This window comes from Sceloporus undulatus, chromosome 2 (genome assembly GCF_019175285.1).
Source record: "Sceloporus undulatus isolate JIND9_A2432 ecotype Alabama chromosome 2, SceUnd_v1.1, whole genome shotgun sequence".
Lineage (NCBI taxonomy): Eukaryota > Metazoa > Chordata > Lepidosauria > Squamata > Phrynosomatidae > Sceloporus > Sceloporus undulatus.
Window position 1 is genome coordinate 152514857 of NC_056523.1, and position 9502 is coordinate 152524358.

Genomic DNA, 9502 nt, shown 5'->3' on the forward strand with positions numbered 1-9502 from the left:
TGTGCATGGTGTAAGTTACTCTTGCCACTGCTGACTGTTTATTATGTTTGTCTGGTTGCCTGGGGAACCAGCTCACGCCGTTTCACTCATTTTATAACGTTCCTGTAAATGTTAGGTAGGGCCGGGATTTATTATGCACTGTCAACACCTCAAATGGAACGCGCCGTTGAGCTCCACTTACTTGGCAAAGTGCCGTTGCTCAGTCCCTTTTTCTTAAAAAAAGAAAAGAAATGTTCTGGGTGGATTTTTGAATCCAGCTTTCTATGCATGCAACCCAATGTTATCTGTGTATGTTTTCTCTTTGTTTGTGTACATCCCACTCCCAATAAACAGAGCCAGTGACCTTCTAAGTGGAGCCATTTGCCAAGGGAGAAATGATGTAGAAATGGGAGGACATTTATATCAAGGGAACAAATGAGTTAGCAAAACAACTAGCTTAGCCGACTGCCACTGGGTGGAATCTGTGACTTATTTGTAATAGGTAAATTTTAGGGGAGGGGGAAGAGAGGTGCGGCATGTTTACTGAGAGTGTTTCTCATCCCCAAGCAGTGTGACCCCATCGTCATAAGTGTAACAGCTTCTGTTCTCTTGGAAGATGAGTAATGAATGCTATTAAGACTGAAGCATGCTGGTTTTTCTTTCCTTCATGTGTTGCAAGCATGACAGAGCATATTTGACTGCAAAATTAGCTGGCACAAGGCACAACAGGCTCCTTTGGTATGGGTTAATTTAGCAGAGAAAAATATTGGAAGAGCAATAGCTATAGGGTAACAAAAACAAGAGTCACTGTTGCCATACTAAATTTACTCGAAACAGAGCCACAGGTTGCCTTTCTCTCCCACAATTTCTAGAATTCAAAGGGAACTGAGTACAAGAACTTGACATAGCATCCTATGGGTTCCGACAGCACCCTAAATGCATATTTTGCTATCAAAACTGATACACAGACACACACATACACATTAAATCAATAAAATGTCTGCTTATAAAAATTTGGCTTCATTAGTTTTTCATTTGATGTGTAAAGTAGCACATTCATTACTTCTTTTATTTGGCTACATTTCACTTCCTTTTATACTCACATTAGTAAATCTGGTTTGCTTATAAATTCCTTATGAATTCACTTATGAATTCCTTACAATCATGAATGACAGGAATCAGTGGTCCAGTGATATACAAAGCAGTGTTACAACTGATTTTAAACAAAGATACATGCATACCATTTCAAATCCAGTATGCAAAAGGACTGTGGGATCAACTGGAAGAAAGAAGATGGTAGCATGAGCTTTTGTAGACTTGAGTCTACTTCCTTGAGTAAATGGAGAGTCCAGGATCAGACTTATATCCTTTCTGTGCATTTGAGAAAGTAGATTCATGTCTATGAAAGCTCATGCTACCAGCTTCTTTCTTTCTGTTAATCTCAAATGTGCTACAACATCCCTTTGCATACTGATTTTTTTTGACTGACACCACTATGTCATTTGAATACTTTCATATCCAGTAAACAATCCTATGATCATTACTTCTAGTGTAGCCTGTTTGCTGATGGTTAATGGACAGTTGAACATACATGTGCATGCATATTACACAGACATACTTAGTAAAATCTCTAGCCAAACAACCTTTTACTCAGTACAACTTTCAGTATGTGGGGCAACCACAGTGGCAAGACTGTGTCAGCCAAATCCCAGCTGCTCCTTTTAATTGCCTCTTAATTTGCCTCTGGAGTTGGCTAATTTGAACAGTTCACCTCTAGGATCCTGTGAGGTCTCCAATGCTAATTGATTTTGTCTTGCTTAATCAGAGCCGCAAGAAGCAGACCCCATTTATGCTGACTTCTTTCTAAGCTGAGTTCTGGCACTGGGTGATAGAATGGAAAGAAAACACACACATTGAAGTGTTGGAGCACTTGGGGAGGGGGGAGAGTCACCAAAGGACTTGTTGGCCAAAATCTGATTAAAAGTGCAAGAAGCCAAGGCTCTGTGCTGAAAGGTGAGATTCCACTATATATTATATAAATATATAGCTTTATGGCCCTCGAAATGCGTTATGGGGAGACCTCAAATGACTTTGCAAAGCCTAGGTATATTATACACACACATGAAACATTTTTAAAGCAAACTTTCAGGCTTGTACCAGAGTTTTGAAAATGTGGGTTTCAAACATTTTCCTTTCTTTCTTGTACTTGGCATCAAGATAAGATTTAATGTAAAAATAATAAAATGTCCTTTATGTACATAAAGAAAAAGGAGGAATGGGGTATTTCAATTTCTTTTCTTTTTTTTAAAAAAAACCCCACAATTTACTTTACATACATAATTCAGGGGACATTCTCAGTCCATAAGCTGCATTATTGTTAACATATTCAGAAGATATAGGAAAAGAAACAGGGGAAATTGAGCACATTTGGCTAAGTTATACTATAAACCCAATCAAATAGATAGATCCTCTTTAGCTGTAGCAGTGCAGAGACTGAGAGGGCTATTTAATCTGTGTCATTTTTCCAAATAACGCACTTCCTTAACATCAAAGAGCCATGTGCCAATTTTGCTCTAATCTCATTCCCAGTAATGTGCGCACATCGTGTATATATGAATCTCTAACATTATGTATAGTCCATATGTCTAATAAGTGGGACTGTAATCCTTGAAAGTTCATGGTAATATAAATATGGCTGCATCTGCAATGCAATGCAATGCAATTTGACACTGCTTTAGCTGACACAACTCAGTGGTATGGAATTCTGGGATTTATAATTTTGTGAGATATTTAACCTTCTCTACCAGAGAGCTCTGGTGCAACAACAAACTACAGATCCCTGGATTCTATAGCATTGAGCTGTGGCAGTTAAAGTGGTGCCAAACTATATGATTTCTGTAGTGTAGATGCAGCATATGTTGTAACAGGACAATATCAGGGCTCCCTCTCCCCCATGAGGTTCCAGTAAAACTTTTAGAGAGTGTTATCCTTCTCCATTTTGCTTGTTTCTGATTTGCTGTGAACACAGGCAACCTAGCTTATTCAGCTTTTCCTTAGCAAGGACTATGTGACTGAAGGTGAAAGCAATCCAAGGCTGATAGTTGGCAACCTGACAATACAAGACACTTTGGCACCAGAGCACAGTTGAAATTATTTCCAGCACTGTGCAGGTGCAACAGAGGAAATTGTCTTGCACCTTTTTCGGTCCATCTAAGCAATCTACTCTGACTAGCAACTCTCAACCAAAGATTTCCTGGAGACATCAAGGACTGAACATTCAGCATGCAAATCATCAGCTCTGCCCTGTGCTTTGATCATGCCACTTCACAGCAACAACAGGCCTTTACTTTTGCCTTCCATCCAGGAGCTTCAGGGTGAAACTTACAAGCAAATATCATTGCCTCTGTTAATGGAAACCATGGGGAGGTGAAGTGATTCCCTCCAGCTCTTGGGTATGTTAGTTGGTAGATAGTTACTGTCCATTAAAGTTTTCTGGAAACTCTGGCCTGTAATTGTTGGGTTCTGTTTACTGGCTTGAAGTACTGGTCAACCATTGGACTCATCTCAGAAAGACATGAAACTTTCCATATACTGTAGGCTAAAACAACAGGATGATTATTATCCCTGAAGTTCAACGCCTGTTTAATTTCAGGATCAGAACCACAGAATAATATTTCTCATACTCTTGATGGTTCCAAATTTCTGCTGTCCATGATCAACTTGCTAAAGATTCCTTTGTTGTTGTTGTGGTTTTTAAAAAGAAAAGCTAGAAATGGGTCATAAGACTGGAAAGATTTATAGGACTATTTAAAAATATTTATCATTTTAAATGCAGCTGTGTTGCCATCAACCACAGATAGACTGGTAAACTACTTAGAAAGAGAAAGACACATTACATAAAACAATATATCCAGATAGGTTTAAAGAGCTTTTGTCATGCATGGCCTAACGTCGAAACATATTTTACCAAATCCCCATTTATTTTCTTTCTAGTTTTTCTTTTTTTACTTCCTTTCCCATCATTTCTACTCACTAAGGCCCTTGTGTAAATAAAAGTATTCCCTCCTCCAAGTAATGACCTCCTAGTGCTGCAATGGGATTGAAATACTGAAACATCAGCAGTTGTCAGATTCTGCTTTATATCATTAGCTGGATTTGTATGACCTTTTTTTTTTATAGATAAGAAGCTTTTTTAAAACAAAAAAACAAATATGAAGCAATTGTTATCCAAATGCCAAGTGTAAGTTTACAGTTAGCATAAACAGCATCTACTGAAAGAACTTTGAGAAGATCATCAACATCTTCTGAGATAGGACAGGATATAAATATTTCAAATAAATAAAGAGACCAATGGGGCTCTAACCCCCAAATGTCTAACAATAACTCCCAACATCCACCACCAAAAAGAAAAAGAAAATTGTTGCTGAAATGCTGGAGAGGGGCTTGCTTGACAAGGTATAGTACAAGTGAAGAAAGGTGACTATGTGCCACTAGGAGGCAGGAGAAGTAGAGACCAGTTTTTTTAAGATTTATGGTTCCCTGGTATATTCCATCTTTGAACTGTCTGTCTTGTTTCTTCCTTACTTATAGACAGATACTCTCAGTCAAGCCTGGTGGTTTGACTTAGCTTCCTTCCACTTTCCTTCCTCTCTCTCTTCAACTTGTAGCTGCAGGCTGCAAACCCTCTATTTTCTCTCTCCTGGATATATAGATCATTGATGTTTATTGATATTTGCAAACACTAACTTGTTTCATGTATACTAACAGTGCATACGTTCCCTCAGCAGAGCTCTTGTTAATTGAAGAAAACCAGAAAAACAAAAACAAGCAAACAAAAAACTCAAAAACATTCAGGATGTAGCTCATTCCTTTTACATCAGGATGATCTGGCCCCAGCTTCATAGCTGGCTTATTATGGATATCAGCAGAAGCCATTAGATTGCTCTGTGGTAAATCAAGAGGATCCTATATGAACAACATGCTATAGATGGGGTATATGCAATGTATTCTTAATGCATTGAGCTGAGAGAAACTATAAAACATAGGACATTGTCATCTACAGAGTCAGATAATTGGTCTACCTATGTCTGTCTGTAGTGATTAGTACCACCTCCTTGGAGTTTCACATAGAAATCTTTACAAACTCTACCTCTACAAGCCATGAACAGATTCACATCTTCTGATTGGTTCACGTATTTTAGAGTTGTGGTTTCTGCTATATGATCACATGGCTGACATGAACTGAGCAAGTATAAGTTTGGAAACCATGGTATGATGCTCCATCTAATCACAAAAGGAGTAGTATATACAGTTGCCACTCAGTCCCCAAATTCCCTAATGCTCTTCACTATGTACTTTGGAATCACAAGCATTTCTTGTGCATAAGACAGCATGTGCAACTGGAACATTGTAGGCTCATCACAGAGTACTAACTGTTCCTGGATGTTCTAAATATAAATCTAAGGAACTGGGTCAATGGCTAAGGCTGGAACAATGCCAGCTTTTCAGAACTTGAAATATGCTTATTGATGTGTCTTTTAGAGTAGATTCAACACTCCTTAACTGCCAAGCTAAGTGTTAAGCAAAATTGAAATATGAATATTCACCACAGTTGTTGGATCTCAGGGCCTGGCTCCATTTCTTCAACCCTCAAAGTGAGGGGAAGGAATCTCTGAGTGTTGCCTTGAAAAGTGTGTGTGTGCATTCTTCATTTGTTCAGCTTAGGTTTTTTTTTTAATTTAAATGGCATGCTCTATGCTTGGTGCTTGATATATCATGCTTCATTGCATCACCAGAGGCTGTCCCTTGTGATATCACAAGGCCCTTTGATATCACATGGGGCTATCCTTAGGTCTCAGGGTTTCAGCCTAAAATCATAGAGCCTGGAATAATCCTAACCTGACAACCTTAGGATTCACCAACTGTTCTGAAGATTTTAGCAATATTAACAACAGCATTAACAACAACATTAACAACATTAGTAACAGAACAATATACATGCAAATCACTCCCGCCTTTCCAGGTCACAAAATATAAATACCTAATTCCTTTCCAGGCAAGCATTCTCTGAAGATGCCAGCTACAGATGCTGGTGAAATGTCAGGAAGAAACTCTTCTAGAACATGACCACATAGCCAAAAAACCCACAAAAATTATGTTCTGAAGATGTCTGAAAATACAGCTGTCCCAGGCAGAGCCCACAGGTCATACTATCTTGCACCATCACCAAAAGCAAATATCAGCTTTAAGTATAAAATGTAATATCACCACATTCTTCGTCATAGCTCTTTCACATGGTAAAAAAAAGAAGAAGAAGAAATATTATTACTTTCATTCACTTTATGATTTAGACAAAAGTTAGGAATCATGTGTCCTGAAAAATGGTGATTTTCCTTCCAAACAAGGTACAGTTTCCTCTGCACTTTCTCCACCAGACTTACTCCAAAGCAAGTTTTCATTGGAGCTAGATTCTATACTTTTGCAGAATTCTCTACACGATTCTGTACTTTCAGGCACCTACTCTTAAGCAAGGATGTATAGAATTGTAGCCTTACATCCCAGGTTTAGTGAGGCCATTTTCACTGAATGGGCATAGAGAACTGGAGAGGCAGGATGATTAGATAACTGTTCACTATGAAATAGGTTTGACTGAAAGAGAAAGGGGGAGGGATATTTATTTATTTATTATTGGATTTATATCTCATCTTTCTCCCAAAATGGGATTCAAAATTATCATTTGGGAGGTAATACCCTCATTTGGCTCCCATCATTACCCCCCCCCCCCCCATGCTTCTAATATCTAAGCAATACTCATTATGCATATTTATTCAGAAGAAAATCCTGCTGAATTCAGTGGGCCTTACCTCTGTGTAGAAATGCTTAGTCAATATCATTTGGAAGGTGGAACAGATGACTTGTGCTTATGATACCAATATTGTATCTTATATTGTTGTGTGGAGAGTTGTGTTCATTTCTTTCTTTGCTTTCTCCTTTACGATCAATTCCTCCATGACTCAATATATGCTTTGCTGGCTACCAACTTAAATGTGTACCATCTATATGTTGAACCCAATTGTCTGATGCTAAAGGCATGCTGTGAAAAGTTACAGTAGATTCTTTTTAGCTTGCAGAAAAGTCACAAGCTAAGAAGCAGAAAGAGCAAGCCCCAGGTCTGTGATCACATGCCTCAGAATTGACATTACACTGTAGCTGAAGCGCATGATTAACACATGCCCTTCTTACAGGGACACCAAAGATAAAGGAAAGTCCTGGCCCTTGCACTTTAGGAGGGGCCACCTTGCTTCTCGATTTAGCTGACATGGCAATTTCTTTGGATATCTCAGAAGAAAATGATGCAGGCCTTTACTGAAGACAGCTGATCCTCAACAGCTTTCTCCACTGAAGACAATACAGAAAATCACAGCATGTATGCAGAGTACATCCAGCAGAGTATGTTAGCTGCATACAGTCATCTTTTATTAAGTTTGCCCAGTGAAATAGAAAAGACTTACCATTAGCAGTCCTGGAATGAGTGGGGATGGGAGAGATCTGCTGATCTGCCAGCCAGAGGCTCAGTAGATACAGATTAGACTTGTAAGAACTAGGCAGCTTCTTTTATTTTCTCCTGTTGTTATGTCTAACCTCTTTAGAAAATTATTATCTCCCCCACCTCCCTTTGATTCTTAAAATGTAGAATCTTCATTCAGCACAACCAGACATCTTTGAAAAAAGATACAGTCTACAGATGTTTAGATTAGTTATTTTATCAATAAATAGCAATTTTTAACAGACAGACTGTTCTGTTCACTGTTCAAATCTTTTTCTTTTTCCTTTATTGGTTATGTGTTTGTTCATTTACCTTTACTTAAATTCTAGGGATGCCCCCCCCTCATCTGCCTCCAATGGACTGAATGATAGAGTGTAAAAATATTGACATGAGAAGATAGCACGTAAACACACTCTGATGCTTTAAGAATGAGCTACATCCACAATGAATCAGTCCATATAAAATGGAAAATGCAGGATGGTTATTAACTTACTTCCTCTGTTTGAGTTCTTGTCTCTCCACCCAGCTACATCTGGTCCCTTTCCAGGCAGAATTCAAAGTGCTGATTATAATATTGAAAACTATCGGAAAGATACTGTTTGCATCTCCCTATATAGGTCTACTCAAGTTTTAAGATCTCTGGGGGAGGGCTTTTGCTTGGTCTCATCACCAACATAGACATGTTTGGTGAGACACAGAAAATATAAAAAACGTGACAGGGTAAATGCCACAAGGGAAGGAGAAACATACAAAGATGAACCCCAGATTTTAGAAAGGTGAAAGATGCACTCAAAGCAATTGAGAAGAAAAAAGCATCAGATGACATACCAATAGAACTGCTACAATCCACGGAATCCAGTTCTAACTAAAATCTGGCAACATATACGGAAAACAAAGCAATGGCCCAAGACTGGAAACAATCAATATACAGTGGTACCTCGGGATACGAAATACCCAGGTTACGAAATTTTCGGGATACGAAAAAATCCCATTGGAAATCATTGTTCCGGGTTACGAATGTTTTTTCGGGATACGAAGAAAATTTTTGGTGCTTTTCGGCGCTTTTTCGCACGAAACGCGGCTTTTCCCCATTAGCGCCTATGGCAATTCGGCTTACGAAGGCTTTTCGGGTTACGAAAGCGGCCGCGGAACGAATTACTTTCGTAACCCGAGGCACCACTGTACATTCCTATACCCAAAAACAGATACACAAAAGATTACAGTAACTACAGGACATTGCACTAATATCACACACAAACAAAGGGGCTCTCCAGATCGGCCAATAAGGGTGGGCTGGAGGCACCCAGTTTTCCTTTGGAGGGACGTCGCAGGAGCCAAACCGCACAGCATCCCTCCGGGCCAAAAAAGACACGGAAAAACTGGTTTCTTCTTGGCACACATGGACAATATCATCAGTGCATCATTGGTGCATTGTGACTTGTCCATGATGGAAGTGCAGAGCCCGGAGGTGCGGATGCTGTGCCGCACTTGCATCATGGATGCTCATGTCATATGGACAGCGCTGCGTAAAGATGGTGCCGCTCATACGTGCTAGGGTTTTGGAACATGCAGATGCTGCACATTCTGAAACCCTAGACTTGGTCCCAGGTTGCTGCAAACCAGCGGTCTGTACTGGGCCAAAGTCATGCTCAAAGTTCTGCAACAAACACTCCAACCATATATGGAAAAGAAATTCCAGAGGTGCAAACTGGTTTCAGGAATGGAAAAGCACTAAATATCATACTGCAAACATGCAATTGATAATGGAGTGCACCAAGGAATTCCATAAGAAAATCCGCATGTGTTTTATTCACTACAGTAAAGCCTTTGACTGCACTGACCATTAAAAATTGTGGTGCTGGAAAAGAATGCTGAGGATATCATGGATGACCAAGAAGACAAACAATAGGTCATAGAAGAGATCAAGCCCAAATTCTCCCTGGACACCAGGATGACTAAACTGAGGCTGTCATATTT